This window comes from Gossypium hirsutum, chromosome D05 (assembly GCF_007990345.1).
Source record: "Gossypium hirsutum isolate 1008001.06 chromosome D05, Gossypium_hirsutum_v2.1, whole genome shotgun sequence".
In the NCBI taxonomy this organism is placed as follows: domain Eukaryota; kingdom Viridiplantae; phylum Streptophyta; class Magnoliopsida; order Malvales; family Malvaceae; genus Gossypium; species Gossypium hirsutum.
Window position 1 is genome coordinate 59,780,016 of NC_053441.1, and position 19,101 is coordinate 59,799,116.

The window sequence follows — 19,101 nt, forward strand, 5'->3', positions numbered from 1 at the left end:
GCAATAGTCACTAAATTTTTTATAACTCAAGTTACGAAATTTAAAATTTAGATCCGTCAATTTTCCCTGAAACTAGACTCATATATCTTCTTTACTTACTCTCTTACTCGTTTACTTACTTGCCTGCTTAGACAATTCATGTTTATAACTTACTCATTCCTTGCTGAAATTTCTTTTCTCAACTGATAACTGAGATACTCTTAATCTTATTAACTCACCTGAACTTGTCTATTAGGCTTTTACCTGAACTTTCATGTAACATCGTCTATTTACTAGCCCTTTGAATCACTTGGAATACTAAGGATACTCGGGTCTCTTGTCTGAATATTATAGCCAAAGCTATGTCCCAAACATAGTCTTCCATGAGATGTTTCTTGTATTGCCAATGCCATATCCCAGATATGGTCTTACATGAGAGTTCTCATAGAGGTGCCACTGCCATGTCCTAGACATGGTCTTACGGGGGACATTTCATCTCAGTGCCAATGCCAAGTCTCAGACATGATCTTACATGGGACCTCTCATCTTGGTGCCAACACCATGTCCCAGACATGGTCTTACATGGGATCTCATTCCCCAAATGTCATGACATTTGTATCTATTACATTCCCAATGTTTCAACGGGGCTTTTATCACTGATTCTCTGTCATCTAATACTTGAGTCAACATTAGATATTTTCATGAAATAAATACATAATTGCTGAAAAATAACAGCATTAATAATTATTATTGAAATATTGCATTTATTTACCGTAAACTTACCTTGGTACAAAATATGATCAAATCAGCACTTTAGTCCTCAACATTTTTCTTTCCCCGATCTAACTCCAAATTTAGTTCTTCTTGATCTATAATAGAAAATTTGGCTTATTTAATACTCACATTCATCAAAACAGTCCTTGACTTGAACTTTGACAAAATTACGTTTTTCCTTAAACTTTTGCATATTTACACTTTTGTCCCAAAGCTCAGAAATTAAACTTCATCCCTTATTCTTATGTTTTATGACATGCTGAACATTTTTCCCTTCTATGGAAACATCAAATTCTCAATCTAACACTTACTTATGAACATTAGGTATTTTTACCGATTATGTCAATTTACTCGTTTTTACTTAAAATCGACTAGCAAAAGTTGTTTAACATAGTTCCAAGCTTCATATTCTACCATAAAACATCAAAATAAACACATTTCACGTAAGGGTATTTTTCCAAAGATGAACCCTAGATTAAATTATTGCTAGAATAAGCTAAATCAAGTTACCGGAACTCTAAAAACGTAAAAAACATTAAAAACGGGGCTAGAACGAACTTACAATCGAGCTTGGAAGCTTGAAAAAACCCTATTCATGGTTTACCCTTGTGAAATTCGGCCATGGGGTTGAAGATGGACAAAATTTGGCTTTTAATTTGGCTTTTAATTCATTTTAATAACAAAATAACCAAAATGCCCTTAATGAAAAACTTTGGAAACATGCCTAACCATGTCCATTTTTGTCCACCAACTTAACCAATGGTCTAATTACCATATAAGGACCTCCAATTGAAAATTTCATAACAATTGGACACCTCTAACATGTAGAACTCAACTTTTGCACTTTTTACAATTTAGTCTTTTTGAATAAATTGGGTGCCCAAACGTCAAACTTTCCAAACGAAATTTTCACAAAATCATTTCGTGAAATCGTAGACCATAAAAATATAATAAAAATAAATTTTCTCACGTTAAATTTGTGGTCCTGAAATCACTATTCCGACTAGGCCCAAAATCAGGATGTTACACTCTTATAGTCCTATTTGGTGTGTATTAGTGGGACAGAAATGGTGTGAACTGGATGGAGGTAGGATCTATTTCTGTGTCTGTATTTGCATCTGTATTTGTATATGCATCTGATTCTGTATATGAGATTGCATCTTTATCTGAAACTGAAATTATTTATGTAATTGAATTGTATCTATTTCTGTAACTATTACTGTATTTGAGTCTATTCTGCCTGTTTGGGTTGAGTTACACACTAAGCCTATAAGCTCACCCTAGTTCTTTGTGTAACACCCTTAGCCCGTATCCATCGCCGGATTGGGGTTATGAGGCATTACTACACGAATCACAATTCAGAACAGAGTTTTGCTACATTTATTGTTTCATAATTTAAACTCATCAGAACACTTATTCCATTCGATTTTAAACTTAAAATTTCTATACTAATATCATAATTATATTTAAGATTATTCGATTATATATATACATGTGTCATTACGCAACATATACCAACATACATGATAACAAATTTTTCATAAGCTAATCCTCAAACATAACCTTTTTATAGTCTAAGCATATTCACATATTAAAATCGATTATCAATCATACAAAAATACAACTTTGATTAACCATTATGGTCGAATATACTAATTGTTAGAATTGTGTGACCCAAATTCTAAGAGATTGCTTGCAAGTCAAGTTAAACAAAAATATATTTTCTTTCTAGAAGATTTAGTATTTATTAGTATAATATATTTAGCATTTATTAGTATAGTTTATTTGACTTACTAATTTAGCCTATAAATAGGCTCTTTACAATCTTAGAATTAAGACACACCCATTAGATTAGAACTCATAATACATTCAAAGAATTTTGTGTTTACGTTTTCGGGTTCTTTGTTTTCGGGTTTTCGGGTTTAGTTTTTATCTCCATCTTTTGTACTCTTCATTCTTTTGCCATTATAGTAAAATTTCTTTGCCCGTGGTTTTTTATCCTCTTTAAAGGGATTTTTCCACGTTAAATTTGTGTGTTCATCTTCTTAATTTCTTCTGCTATTTTTACTTGTTTGTTGTTTAATCGGGACGATCCTAACAAGTGGTATCAGAGCTAGTTTAACTTTCATAGATCAGCCCATTCAGAGATGGCAGCAACAAGGTTTGAAATTGAAAAGTTCGATGGTGAGACAAATTTCAATTTGTGGCAAGTTTGAATGATGGCAATTCTAGTTCAAAATGGCTTGAAAAAGGTTGTTACAGGGAAAAAGCCTGAGAATCTAAATCAAACAGAATGGGAAGAGCTTGATGAAAAGGCCTTGTCTGCAATCCAGTTGTGCCTCGCGAATACAGTATTGCAGGAGGTATTGATGGAGAAGACCTCATTCGCCTTGTGGAAAAGGTTAGAAACTCTTTATGCGACTAAGTCTCTGGCTAACCGATTAGTGTTGAAACAACGTCTATTTACGTTTCGCATGAACGAAGGTGAGCTTCTTAAAGATCACATCAGTCAATTCATTACTCTTTTAAATGATTTAAAGAACGTTGAGGTTCATATTGACGATGAAGATCAAGCTATGCTATTATTGTGCTCTTTACCCTCTTCATACAAGTCTTTCAGGGAGACCCTGATTTATGGCAGAGACAAACTCTCGTTTGAAGATGTGAAGGGTTATTTGTTGAGTAGAGACAAACTCGACAATGAGTTTGGTTTGAATAGCAAAGCAGATAGGCAAGCTTCCGTTTTGGTAGCATCAAAGAAACGAGACAAAAGGTGTCGTTATTGTAAAAAGTTAGGTCACGTCAAAGCAGATTGTTATAAACTGATAAATAAAAGAGATGCTGAGAGTAACGAGGAAGATGTAGCTGGTGCTAATTTGGTCGATGAAGGCGATGATGATTTCTTGTTAGTGTCAACGAGCGATAATTCCAAGCTTACGTCTGAGTGGATCCTAGATTCAGGATGTTCTTTCCACATGTGTCCCAATAGAGAATGGTTCTCCACATACAGTTCAGTTGAAGGTGGAGTTATGCACATGTGAAACGATTCATCTAGTAAAATAATCGGTATTGGTACTATTAAAATTAGGATACACGATGGGACGATTAGGACACTCTCAGATGTCAGGTATGTACCTGATTTATGAAAGAATCTCATCTCCTTGAGTATTTTAGACTTGAAAGGATGCAGAATCAACATCGAGTCGAGCGACATTAAAGTACCTCGTGGAGCTCTTATTTTGTTAAAAGGTAAAAGAACCGGCAGTCTTTATGTTCTAGAAGGTTCTACAGTGACCGGTGAAATCGGACGTCCCTCGTCCGTTACGGAGTCAAAGTCAACTCATTTGAAGCGGAGGCAACTTGGTCATAGGAGGGAAAAAGGTATGACCGTTTCGTTGAAGAGAGGTTCTCTTTTGGATGCAGGTTTTGAAAAGTTAGGGCACTGTATTCGTGAAAATCAGACCTGGGTTAGTTTTGATTTGGCAGGGCACAAGTCGAAGGCTAGAAGTCTTCCAGCTTCTAATCATAGATTCGACTCAATTAATTCCCTGCATAGTTCAAGATAGGCCCGTGGCGGGTTTTGGAAAAGATGGCATTGAAAGAATTCGTGTCAAGGTGGAGATTGTTAGAATTGTGTGACCCAAATTCTAAGAGATTGCTTGCAAGTCAAGTTAAACAAAAATATTTTTTCTTTCTAGAAGATTTAGTATTTATTAGTATAATATATTTAGCATTTATTATTATAGTTTATTTGACTTACTAATTTAGCCTATAAATAGGCTCTTTACAGTCTTAGAATTAAGACACACCCATTAGATTAGAACTCATAACACATTCAGAGAATTTTGTGTTTACGTTTTCGGGTTCTTTGTTTTCGGGTTTTCGGGTTTAGTTTTTATCTCCATCTTTTGTACTCTTCATTCTTTTGCCATTATAGTAAAATTATCTTTGCCCGTGGTTTTTTATCCTCTTTAAAGGGGTTTTTCCACGTTAAATTTGTGTGTTCATCTTCTCAATTTCTTCTGCTATTTTTACTTGTTTGTTGTTTAATCGAGACGATCCTAACACTAATGATTAACATCAACCATGATGCGTATTTAAGTTCAAACAATATGGACCATATCACATAATTAAGTATCACTCATTTAAGTAGCATTGCACACATTTAAAATAACATGATTTAAAACTGAACATGTTTCTCCATCAATTATAAAACCATGCACATATGACCTTGTTATCTTAAGTAAATTTGGGCACAAATAACAGTTAAGATTACACATCATTCGCATGCCAATATATATGCATTAGATCGTGCCAAAAATTTCATTCATACCACAAGCTAAGTTATTCCACAATCAGACAATCATTATAACCTATAATACATAATATATTTATTTAAATGTTATAAATCAAATATCATGCTTATCATTTTAGCATCATATCCTTAGCCTTATAAACATATTCATTTTAATTATCAACTAAAACAATCATATGACATATTCATATTTATCTTTTACCAACCATACCTAATTAACCAATCATTTAAGCATGATATATATGCAGACATTACCAATACAAACCGAATCAAAATAACCTATACACATTCGAACTATAATCATCCTTTTACCCCACTACTAAGCCGAATTATAAATATACATCAAACATCACAAACATTTATATATTCGGTATTAATCTTGCTAATTTAATCTATAAGCATATACTAAGTGCACACACACATATATGACGTGCATAATACTTAATTCATATATTAAAATTTTATATATATCATTTCTCATTTTCCAACTCAAATTCATGTACTCATTTATAGCATAAAACACACTTCAAAAATAGACCTAAATCATGACTGAATATATATATATATTACTTTCGATACAAGCTTAATCCATGACTTAGTTCAATCGATCATTAACAAAACATATTAAACAAGTCACACATAATCATACCATGACCGAATCTAAATAACTTAAGCATCAAAGAATCTATTATAATCATAGGCATAGAAACTAAGCTTAATCAAAAGAAATAAGCCATTTTTTCATGGCTTAAAATTATAACCCAAAAATCTAGCATTTCAGCTATGCTATACATGCCATAAGATCGAATTTAATCTTAACAAAATACCAAAAGGAGTCAATAGTGTGATAGCCTTCTTCGATGATCCCCGAGCTCGTAACCGACTTCCAAAATCTATAAAACAAAGAGTAAACATGCACACAGTAAGCTTCCACAGCTAATAAGTCATAAACGAACATTAATCATATGAACATTAACACTAAATCAAACAGCCAAGTCAATCCAAACCTTAGTTAAATATACATATATCACACTCACAAGTTTATATGTTACCAAAAATAAATTAGCAGTTATCATCATATAACTAAATGCACAAATACTCATAAACATATATAATTATCACTTTTAAATATTTAACTAAGGTTTATAAAACAAAGAGTAAACATGCACATAGTAAGCTTCCACAGCTTAGTAAGTCATAAACGAACATTAATCATATGAACATTAACACTAAATCAAACAGCCAAGTCAATCCAAACCTTAGTTAAATATACATATATCACACTCACAAGTTTATATGTTACCAAAAATAAATTAGCAGTTATCATCATATAACTAAATGCACAAATACTCATAAACATATATAATTATCACTTTTAAATATTGCAACGATATCATTATGCCAAATCACTTATAATATTACAAATACACCAATAGACCAAATCACTTATATGCTCAATTATGCTAACACGTAATTCATATCTTACATAGCTTCAAATCATCAATTCAAATATACAACTTACCTTAATTTCATAACATAGTATGAATACATACTTGAACCTTTTAATTCGATTTCACATTCTATCTTTACTTCACATTGCCCCATGAACCGTTCGGAACAAAAAGGATACGCGGATATTCAAAAGGCTCGTACAATGCCAACGTCCCAGACATGGTCTTACATGTAATCAAATATCGATGCAACTGTCCCAGACATCGTCTTACACGTAAACACAAGTTGATGCCAACGTCCCAGACGTGGTCTTACACGAAAACACATATCGAAAATCCTATGTCATGACATAAGTATCCTATCTATTCCTAGGGTTCGTACGGGACTTCCAGACATTGATTATCGATCAAATCAAACTCAAAATAAATCCCTATTCCAAGATCATATTCGGCCAATCATTTAATAAACCAAATAATTAATTTATCACATATTATTTACATATTCATTAATTTAACAACATTTAAAAGCTTATTGACTTACCTCGGATGTTATCAGACGATATAATTGACTATTCGATTACTTTCGATTACCCCCGATCTAATTTCGTTTTCTTTCGTTCTCGATCTAAATAAATTCAAATTTAACTAATTTAATCACACATTCATTCAATTTAATCCAAAAACACATAAATGAGCAAATTACCATTTTACCCTGACATTTTACACTTTTTGTAATTTAGTCCCTATTGCATAAGACACAAAATACACAAAATTTGCATATACCATAGCTAGGCCGAATCTTCCTATAGTCCCTCTAAGTCCACAGATTTTATTCATTTCACATTTTAATCTCTAAAAATATTATTTTTGCAATTTAGCCGTAATTACTCAATTTCATCAAAAATTCCAATACAAAACATATTAATCTAAAACATATATTTCATTATTCATCATCAAATATCACATAACACAAATGTTCATCAATGGCACAACTCAAAATATTCATCAAAATAAAAAATTCAAATATGGATCGGATAGTATTCGAAGCAACGATCTTAAAAAGGTAAAAATTATCAAAAACCAAACAAAGAACTAACCTTAATCAAGCTTCAAAATGGCCGAATATTGCTTGGCTTCTTTTCTTTTTCTTTTGCATGAATTCAGCTAAGGAAGATGATAATAACCTTAATTTTTTTTTATGTTTTTATCTAACATATATTATAATATATTTTTAATTTACTAATATAACCTTATATAAATAAATATAACTTATATATATTTTAAGGTTAACATTGTCCTTAGCTGTCCACTAATACTAGCTATGGCATAATTTCAACATAAGTGCGTCATATTATAAAGACAAGTTCAATTACGCAATCACACATTTAACTATCAAATTTTTATTTTACGCGATTAAGCCATTTTCTTTAATCAATCATTCAAACGATAAAATTTAAACACGAAAATTTTACACAATCAAATTCACACATTATAAACACACAAAATAATATTAAAATATTTTTCTGACTCAGATTTGTGGTTCCAAAACTACTATTTCGATTAGGGTCAAAATTGGGCTGTTACACTTTGACTTCTCAGGTAATTAGCATACTTAGGACCAAACGACGTGCAGAAGCTCATATTGGATTCTCGATTATTTAATTATGATGGTTCATGTTTTTAAATTATTCTGGACTTTCTAGATTTTTTGGGGGGTTGTAAATCTGTTTCTGTATTTTGCTTTACATTTTGGTTTGCTTAGTTAAATTTAGTAATTATTACTTAAAACTACAAAGTTTTGTGTTTTGCAAATTAAGTCGCGATTTTTGAAATTTAATACTCTGAAATTTCCGCTGCAAAATAAAGTAATCATTTAAGTGTTTTTCTATAATAAATTAAATAGTTTCAACGAGTGTTTTCTTAAAAACTGCAAAGTCATTTGTCATAATTAATATTGCCAAAACATACGATTTCAAATTCAATTTCTAGGTTTTTTAAATAAGCTAATGTAATTCCTCCAAATTTGACCATAACATCTAGGTCGTGTTTGGGATGTTACAATTTTAGTCCTTAATTTTTATATTTTTATCAAATTGACCCTTATTTTATATAAAAATTATAAAAAAAACTCAAAATCATTTACAAAATAGTAAAATGTATATAAAATTCTAGAAAAATAAAATCTTGAATATGTTGTTGAAGAACTAAATTGTATGAGAAATAAAGAAAAGTATCATTCAATAGAATCCAATAACAAACTTGGCACATAACAAAATAAAAAATTTAGATCATTACATAATTCCTCAATGTGTCTCGAAACCAAATTAGTAGAATTATCTAGTTGAGTTTCATGCTCTTGAAGAGCATTTAGAACCAGTATTACAGAGGCTTATGAAATCGACCCGGAAGTCATTTTTTTTAGTCAAAAGATTAAAAAATATCCCACAAAATTTTTTTCAAACTCAATTCAAGATTTAATTATATTTAAATTATTTTCCATAACCCAAATTGTAAAAACAAATTATGTTTCTTCTTCCATGGTCGAGTTGGGCTTGGACAAGGTTTTTATGTCTTGAGCCGTAACAACTTGACTTCAATTTAAATAATAAAAGTTATTTTTAAAATTCAAATTTAATTAATAATATTTTTTTTTAATATTTTATTATTTTCTAAACTCACAAATGAACTTTTTGGATTGACCAAGCTAAGCTAAAAATGGGTTAGGCTTGAAAAAAATTAGATTATTTATAAGAGTATATCAAGGAGTCTAATAATTACAATTTTTTTTGGAAGGTCTTAATAACACTAGAAATCTTATCACATGCGTATGCATGTAGAAATCACATATTTATAACACAGACTGTGTTTAAAAATAACATACAATGAATACTGAAAAGTATAATTTGGAACTAATTAATAATAACACGTGAAATATGTATGATATTAAAATAAAATTAGATTAAATTGAGAGTAAAACAAAATCTAAACACAAAAACACATCATATTAATAATACTAAATAAATACAAATGTTTATCATTGTTTTGTCTTCAATCCCGAGTTGGTGATGCTAAATCAATAACATTATTTACATACACAAATATATTAAAACTTAGAACACAAATGTTTATCTGTTATAAAGCATGTACGACATGGACATTTCTGACATTTGTTGATTTTGCAAGTGCATTAGGATGAGATTTGTGTTTACGGAGGAAGTGTGGGAGTTTAATTCATTTGCCATATTTAGTGGCTCAACCATACGTATTTCTGTATTTGGCGATGAATCACCTAATGATTTGGCAGTTAGAATGCGAATATTTTGAAATAATGTTTCATACTGGCACTAAGTGGTGTGTAGGGTCTAATAGGTATTTAATACCTTATATGGTGTGTAGGAATGGTCGAAGATGGTGTGTAACGGATCGGATTAGGATTGTAATCTACACTTGATATTTTCTGATTCTGTTTCTGTATATGATATATGTCTAATTGACTTCCGAAAGCACGTTTGAAAATTATATCTTATATTTTTACTCTTATAAGTTACACATTGAGTTTGTAAGCTCACTCTCAATTTCTCTTATTCTTAGGTAATCCTTAGACTTAGGTGGGTCGGTGCAACTGGAGTTCGATTAATTATCTACTTGTTATATTTGTTATTTTAATATGGTTTATTCTGTTTTGGTTTTGGACTATTTTTAAGTTTAGGTTTAGTTTCGTTTTATTTATTTGAACATTTTTGGTTAGTTTAAATTTGATCTACAAAATGTTAAATTATATAGCAACAAATCGTGTTTTCAAAATCGGACTCAACTAAGAATTTTCGCTGCAAACGTAAGTGTTTTATGAGTAAATAATCGACAAATTTATCGAAATGGTTAAGAACGATATTTTCCTCAAATAAACTCAAATTTTACTTAATAAGAGCTAGCATTGTTTTATAAGTCGAACAGATTCTAGGTTTTTAAATAAATTGTAGTAATATCTCCAGATCTGGCCATAATATCTAGGCCAGGTTTGGGGTGTTACAGAGCCTATAAGCTCAGCCAATGTTTCTAACTTCTCAATTAATCAATATATTTAGGACCAGACGACGTGCAAGAGATCAGATTGAGTTCTCAATTATTTAAGTATGATGGTTCATGTTTTTAAATTATTCTGGACATTCTGATTTTTGGGGGGGGGGTTGTAAATCGTTTTTCGGATTTTGCTTTGCTTAGTTGGATTTAGTAATTATTACTTAAAACTACAATATTTTGTGTTTTACAAATTAAGTCATGGTTTTCAAATTTTAGTACTCTAAAATTTCCACTACAAAATAAAGTAATCACTTAAATACTTTTCTATAACAAAATAAATAGTTTTAATGATTGTTTTCTTAAAAACTGAAAAGTGATTTTCTAGAATTAATATTATCAAAACACACAATTTCAAATTTATTTTCTGGGTTTTTAAACAAGTTAATCTAATTTCTCCAGATTTGACCATAACGTATAAACCAAGTTTGTGGCGTTACAATTTTTTTCCTCAATTTATATATATTTTTATCAATCTAACCCTGATTTTATAAAAAAATTAAAATCATTTATAAAATAGAAAAATGTGTATAAAATTCTAGAAAAATAAAATCTTGAATATGTTGTTGAAGAACTAAAATGTATGAGAAATAAAGAAAAGTATCATTCAATAGAATCCAATAACAAATTAGAAACAAAACGAAATAAAAAAGTTCAGTTTCATGCTCTTGAAGAACGTCTAGGACTAATATTATAGAGACTTATAAAATCGACCCGACTGTCATTTTTTTGGTCAAAAGATTACAAAATATACCAAAATTTTTTTTTCAAACTCAATTCAAATTTTAATTACATTTAAATTATTTTTCAAAACCAAAATTGTAAAAACAAAATGTGTTTCTTCTTCCATGGTTGAGTTGAGCTTAGACAAGGTTTTTATGTCACGAGCTGTTCGAACTCCAATTCAATTTAAATAATAAAAAATATTTTAAAATTTTAAATTTAATTAAGAGTATAAAAATATTTTTTAACATTTTATTATTTTTTGAACTCTCAAATGGACTTTTCTAGGTAGACGGATTTCTTATTCGTCTTTTTATACATGTAATTATTAATTATTTTCTCTTTCTTCTTCTCCTTCACACACTTTCCCATTAATTCCTATCACAATTTTGCTTATTTCTATTTTCACCTTTTTCTTCACTCTTTTTAATTTCTTTTCATCTCCAAGGTCTATCACTAATTTTCAATTATCCAGTCAAGGTAATTTCCTTTCATTTGCTTCATTCATGACTATACAATGATTGTTTTTTATATCAGCTACTGTTATAGCAGCTTGCTTTGTAAGATGGTCAAGATAATAAGATCTGCAGCAATGGTTTCCTCTAGTGATTATCAACAGTTTTAGATTTTAAGACAGGATGATCAGCAGACATAATCTACTATAGATACAGATTAATACGAAAAGAGCTATGCTTTGTAAGATAGTCAAGGTAATAAGATCTGAAGCAATGATTTCCTCTACTGATTTTCAATTTTAAGACAGGATGATCAGCAGATATAGTCTACTATAGATACAATTTAATACGAAAAGAGCTACCCAGAAGCAATATAATGTTGAAATCTCATGCTGTTGAACATTTTACCTCTTCATATTCTGTAATGAACTCTTGCACACTTGAATCTAGCATGTTGTATAGTTTGAGGGATTGATTCTGGATATACAATGGTGACCAGAATTTCATCATGTTTCTGTCTGCCACCCATCCATAGCTCCATCTAATAGACGCCATTGCTTGAAACTTGCATTCATGATTTCCTTTTCATGCTTACACCGACATATCAATACTTCATAAAATATCCAATTCATTCACAGATTTTCATTCTCTGCTACTGTTATATATGATTGCATTACAGGGACAAAGCAATGGAGTACGTAGAGCCTGTTGTCGGCATTGCAAATTGTCTCGGAACTCCTGCTTGTAAGTATTTTAAAAAAATACTTATTGCATTGATTGTTGATTGCAAATTGTCTCGGAACTCCTGTTTGTTATATATGTTTAATTCATAGATGATATGGGTACAAGACATTATAATGATGCAATAGTTTAAAAGAAAGTAAATAGGAGGAGTAAAATTGTGGAGGGAAAATATTTAAAAAAAAATTGAAGGGGGGAGGGTTTGGGGTAGATGAGAGGTGGGATGGGAAGGGAATAAAAGTTTTAGGGGAAAAGTGGGAGGGAGTAAAAATTTTGGGAGAAAATAAAAGGTTTTGAGGGTTTTGGGGAGTAAAATTTTGAGAAAAAGTAAATGGGAGAGTAAAATTTTGGTGGGAAATGGATTTTGGGTAGATTGGGGGGTTGGGAGGGGAGTAAAAGTTTTGGGGGGAAAGTAGGAAGGAGTAAAAGTTTTGAGGGAAAAGTAAAAAGGTTTGGGAGTTGGGGTGAAAATGTAAAATATTATAGTTTGATATTCGAATTATTCGAATTATTAGAGTTATTCGAATTCGAAAACTCAACTCGATTCGAACTCGAAATTTGAAAAAAAAATCGAGTTGATTCGAATAACTCGATTAACTAGAATAACTCGATTCGTTTAACTCGAAATCCGAATTTTTTTTAAATTTTTTCGAGTAGAATCGAGTTTTGCTCACCCCTAATATATATCCTGAACTTGAGTTGTCATATTCTAATATTTCTTTGCTCAGTATTTACTTGATTGTATACATTAGATTTGCACCCGAAGTAATAGTTTTAGAATACTTGCAGTAATAGTTTGTCTTTCAACTTCATCAACTAATCTTTTAAAGTTATGTGTATCGATTGCGGTCGTAAATCAACTAAAAATCTAATTAAGGTAAATGTACTTATCAATTAATATTATAGTTACGATGAGCAAAGATATCGTTCCCACGAGGGCTAAAAGTGCTAGTTATTATTGTCTTTCTTTTATTTAACCGACAAATTGGAGTGATTGATTAAAACTAAAATTAACTAAATTAATTAACTAAAGAACATGACAAAGAACAAATTAGAAAAATAAACGATTAACAACCAAAAAAAGTGAGACAATACCTAGGAAAGAACCCACCTAGACTTCATCTGTCATTATCAATCTAAATCACGCAATTTCTTCACTTACTATCTTGATCCGTAGAAATCCCTAAATTATGCTAACATCTCTCTTCAAGACTAACAACAACTAACTCTAGATTGATTAATTGAATTTTCTTTCTAATTAAAACCCCTATTATCGCATTAACTTGATTTATGGATCATTCTATTAGATTTGACTCTAATCCAGTAGATTTATGTTGTCCTATTTTTAGGATTGCATGCAACTCCACTCAATTACGCTAAATCTACTCTTAAACAGGGTCTATTCCTCCTCTGATTTAAGCACATAATACATGAATCAATAGTCTAAAAACATTATGAATTAAGCACACATAATTGAGAACAAAATCTAAGTATTTATTGCATAAAAATTGAAATCAAATAATATAATCCATCCTAAGGTTTATCTCCCTAGGTATTTGGAAAATTAGTACATATAGTAAATAAAAACATCCCATAAATAGCATAATTACAAGATATAAAGAAACTCATAATAAACTTCAAAAAAATCAAAAGGACAACTTCAATCTTGATGGAAATATACTTCAAAGTCGGCTTTAATAGTATTTTTCGAGTTATTTTCTTCAATATTATATGACAACTCACTCTGCTCCTCTTATCTTTGTCATATATATATTAGAATGCTCGAAAAATCTAAAAATTACAATTTTCTGCATGTTTAGAGTGCAATTTGCGATTTCCACATGATTTGGCACATGATCGTGTGACAGCCTGTGTGGCTCACTCAACTGTGTGTCCAGACCGTGTGCAATGGCCCAACCCTTGTGGCTCCTGAAACTTGCTCCAGTTTTTCGATTTTCGCTCCTTTTTGCTTCTAAATTCTCTCTTAAGTATAGAAACATGAATTCAAAGTATTAGAAGCATAAAATTTACCATTAACACATTTTCTCTGTATATTTAGCATATATTCAAACTTCGAGGCTCTACTTTGGAGTTTAGGTTCAAAAATATGAACCCATGTTTTCAAAGGTCTAATTTTTCCATGAACTGCTGGAAATGAAAAGAAAAAACAAATATTTAAAAAAATGAAAAAGAAAAATGAAAATATAGTTTAATGAGACTTACATAAATCCCGAGATTGAGAAAATGATTGTCTAAAGAGAAGCAGAAATTTGGCCGTCCAAGCCATCTTATTCAGTTCACCGATGCAAGTTTCTCCGCTTAGCCGCCGCTGCTCTGAAAATGATGAAGGACTAATTAGTTTAACAACAGTACCAGTACGATGTCGTAAGGACGTATCCTACGTGGCAGTCGTGTCATCTAGCTAAGTCAAACTACGACGCTACAGTTGGACTTCGATTTCAGTTGGGTTTGGTTTCTTAGCTGGAGTTCTATTTAAACTTGGGTTTTGTTTTTGGTTAAATTACCTTATTAGTTACTAAATTATAGGTTGCTTTTGTTTTGTTCACTTAACTAAAAAAAATTACAATTTGGTTACTGAAGTATTCGAATATTTTCATTTAAGTCACTAAAACAAGATCTTTTTAAATAAGAAATAAATATTTTTTATAGAGAAATTTTATATATATAAAAAATGAAATACTTTAATTTAAAAGGACATTTTGTTTAATCACTTTAATAGCTTTTGGAGTGATGAAAAGTCTAATTTCACTTTGCACCTAAAATGATTTTTTTGGTAATTTTCTTACAGAGCTGGGACTCAATTGATGGTTTACGCCAACTCAGTAAAAGGCTTTAACACAGTATAGAAAAAAAAGTTTTTAACTAAAATTTTTAAAAGAATTTAGGGTAAACTACACCAATCATCCAACTATAATATAGAGAAATTTTGTAGGGTTTAAAAATAATTATCCCTAATTTTCTCACTTTATTTATTTTTAAAATTTTTATTTTACTTTTATTTATTTTTTAATTTTATAATGTTCTAAAATTTTAAAAATAATTTCAACTTTTTATCATTTTATATATTATCAAAATGAAATTCACCGAAAGTATACAAATTTAGGACTAAAATTTTTATTAAATCATTTAAAAAGTTCCACTTAACAGTTGAGTGACAAAAAAATAATAATTTCAAAAAAAATTAGTGGTGAAATTGTAACTTTTTTTAATTGAGTGATTAAAACAAAAAATAGCAATAGTTTAGTGACTAATAATGTAACTTTTTTTGGTACAATGATAATTCGAAATTTGGCTATTCTTAAAAAGGGTGAACATCGGATCATATTTATTCACATATTACAAACATCCATAAGTAAGCAATTCTCCCGAATTAAAATCAAATTTTAATATTAACAACTTCAACAACTCATAAATAGGAAGATAATATGTTTCGGTACACTTGAAACCACATCCTTCTACATTAACAACAATTACTATGACAATGAAACTAAGACTCAATTCACAATGAATATATATTTTTGTTATACCTAATTAAAGTCATTTACCAGTATATTAAACATTCTTATACCCTAGTTTCCCATACTTTCCCATTATTGTCGTGATGATGATGATGATGTTACAATTGAGCACCAAGATCACTGTAATACTTGTTTTAATTGGTATAATAATAATTTTAATCTTTTTTTTTATATTTTATAATTATAATTTTATACGATACCGTAAATTAAATTGATAATAAAAATAATTATAATGCTATCTGTAATGGAAGACAGCAAAGAAAAAGGCTAAAAGAAAACGTAATAAAAATAGGATTCCTTGCTAATAATTCTGCCTCTGTGGATCCTACCAGAGACTTCATAAATTCCCTGTTTTTATCTTCACTTTCTTCTTACTTCTTCTTCACTGCTTTTAATTTGTTTCGATGTCCAAGGTCTATCACAAATTTTCAAGCATCCAGTCAACGTAATTTTCTTTCATTTGCTTAATTCATCACTTGCTTTTCTTTGCTTTTGATTATCTGCTACTGTTATAGCAGCTAGCTTTGTAAGATTGTCAAGGAACTCAACTTCACTGCTTCCTTTTCAGTTCTAATCTCTCTACACTTTTCAGCCACTAAGTCAGGTAATAAGATCTGAAGCAATGATTTCCTCTACTAATTATCAACAATTTTAGATTTTAACAGTGGATGACCAGCAGACATAATCTACTATAGATAGAAATTAATACAAAACAGCTACCCAGAAGCAATATAATGTTGAAATCTCAAACTGTCAACATTTTAACTCTTAATATTCTGTAATGAACTCTTGCACACTTGAATCTAGCATTTTATATACATCGAGAGCTTGATTCTGGTGATCAGAATTTCATCATGTTTTTGTCTGCCACCCATCCATAGCTCCATCTAATGGACGCCATTGCTTGAAACTTGCATTCATGTTTTCCTTTTCATGCTTACACTGACATATCAATACTTCATACAATATCCAATTCATTCACAGATTTTCATTCTCTGCTACTGTTTTATGAAGAGAAAGATAAAAGTGGGGGTGGGAAAGAAGGAGGGGGGAGGATAGTGCAAAAGAGAGGAGAAAAGGAATGATGGAAGGAAGAGGTTAAGAGCATAAACTGCCCCCAGTTTTTAAACCCCTTTGGAAGGATGAAAGGTATGAACCATTATAGTTTAGAGAAAGATGAAAGGGTTGGTGGGAAAGGAGGAGGGGGGAGGATAGTGCAAAAGAGAGGAGAAAAGGAATGATGGAAGGAAGAGGTTAAGAGGCTCCACGTTGTAAACATTAACCCTCTCTTACAATTCCTTCTATTCTCTTTTTATAATGTAAAAGCTGAAGAGGTAAAAAAATAAATAAATTTGCTTCATATTTTTTCTATGTTTGTTTTGAAAGAATGAGTGTTGAATATAGATAATATAGAGAAATTTTGTAGGGTTTAAAAATAATTATCCCTAATTTTCTCACTTCTTTTTATTTTTTTAATTTTATAATGTTTTAAAATTTTAAAAATTTTCGACGGTGGCCACATGTAAATTTCAGACTGTTTTCCGTTAATGCCTAGAATTTATTAGTTATTTGGGGTTTTTGATGTATATTCTGAACTATGGATTGGTTGGCTTTAAATTTGGGATTTTATATTATTTTTTATGATTTTTTTTTAAAAACTACAACTCCACAAAACACGGTTTTTTCTAAAAACTAAGGATTTTCGTAAATAGAAACGATTTTCCCTAAATTAATTGGTTACAAAAGTTTCCCCTAAGAGACAAATTTTAAATTAAATCAATAAGTTTTTTTTCTGAATTAAATAAAAGCTAACTTACTATAACAATTTTTAAACTCGACAATCTTGTCTTCAAATCCCTTTCCATGTGACATCGTCAGATTCGGCCATAACGTCTAGGCCGAGTTTGGGATGTTACAAAATTAATCATACTTGATTGGATTATGAGAGTGAATTTTAATGAAAGATAATATGTGAAGAAAGGAGACACCAAAATATAAAAATAGAAAATCAATATATAAAAATAGAAAATCAATGGCAAATTGCTTCAAATGCAATAGATGCAAGAATGTGCTAAATTGTCTTTTTAAATTTAAAAACCTTTATATACCGATCTCAGAGAGCGAATTTCACATAATTTTACTCCTAGAATCATGCTTAACAAGCAACCACTAAATCAAAATTGTCTAAATATAGAATTTGTCAAAGTAAAAAATCTAATATTTTTTATCAGCCCAAAAATAATTTGCAACTTTCAATTCAACCCCCAACTTGTTTTTTGTTCCAATTTAGCTCGATCTGTTTGTTTTTGAACTTCGACACTCCAATTGTGTCCATGATAAAATTCAGGCAATAAATCATAAGTTTAGTAGAATTCTATTAAAAAGTTTACCAAAATTGTGTATATTAAATATATAAAATTAACCTGCTATCAAATTTGGAACTAATTAATAATAACATATGAAATATGTATTATATTAAAATAAAAATTAGAATAAATTGTGAATAAAACGAAATCTAAACAAAAAAACACATCAAATTAAAAATACTAAATGAATACAATTGTTTATCATTGTTTTGTCTTCAATCCTGAGTTAGTGTTGTGTTTATTTGTGACACTAAATCAATAACATTTTTTAATAAATAAAAAATTAGAATACATATATACTTATTAAAGTTTAGAGTGAAAAGTAAAAAGTAAAAATTGCTTTAGTTCAAAAGTAAATGAAAAATATTTACATGCATGGTGTCCTTGGTTCAAATCTTGTAATGGATAAATTTTTATTGATTAATAAATATATGAAAAGATGAAAATACCCTCATAATCATATATCTTACTTTGCAAATAAAATCTTGAATATATTGTTGAATGGCTAAATTGTATGAGAAATAAACACAATTATCATTCAGTAGAATCCACTATCAATTTAAAAACAAAACAAAACCAAATTAGTAATATTATCAAGTTGAGTTTCATGTCTTTGAAGCACATCTAGAACTGATATAACAGAAGCTTATGAAATTGAACTTGATGCCATTTTTTAGTATC

The 19,101-nt window shown here is 30.0% G+C and overlaps 1 long non-coding RNA gene across 1 annotated transcript; it reads left to right on the forward strand.

Moving 5' to 3' along the window:
• Positions 1-11,700: 11,700 nt before the first annotated feature.
• LOC121216872 (uncharacterized) lies at positions 11,701-17,423 on the forward strand. Its single transcript, XR_005913079.1, has 3 exons — positions 11,701-11,799; positions 12,454-12,518; positions 16,570-17,423. It is a non-coding gene; the product is annotated as an uncharacterized lncRNA (long non-coding RNA).
• The last annotated feature ends 1,678 nt before the right edge of the window (positions 17,424-19,101 follow it).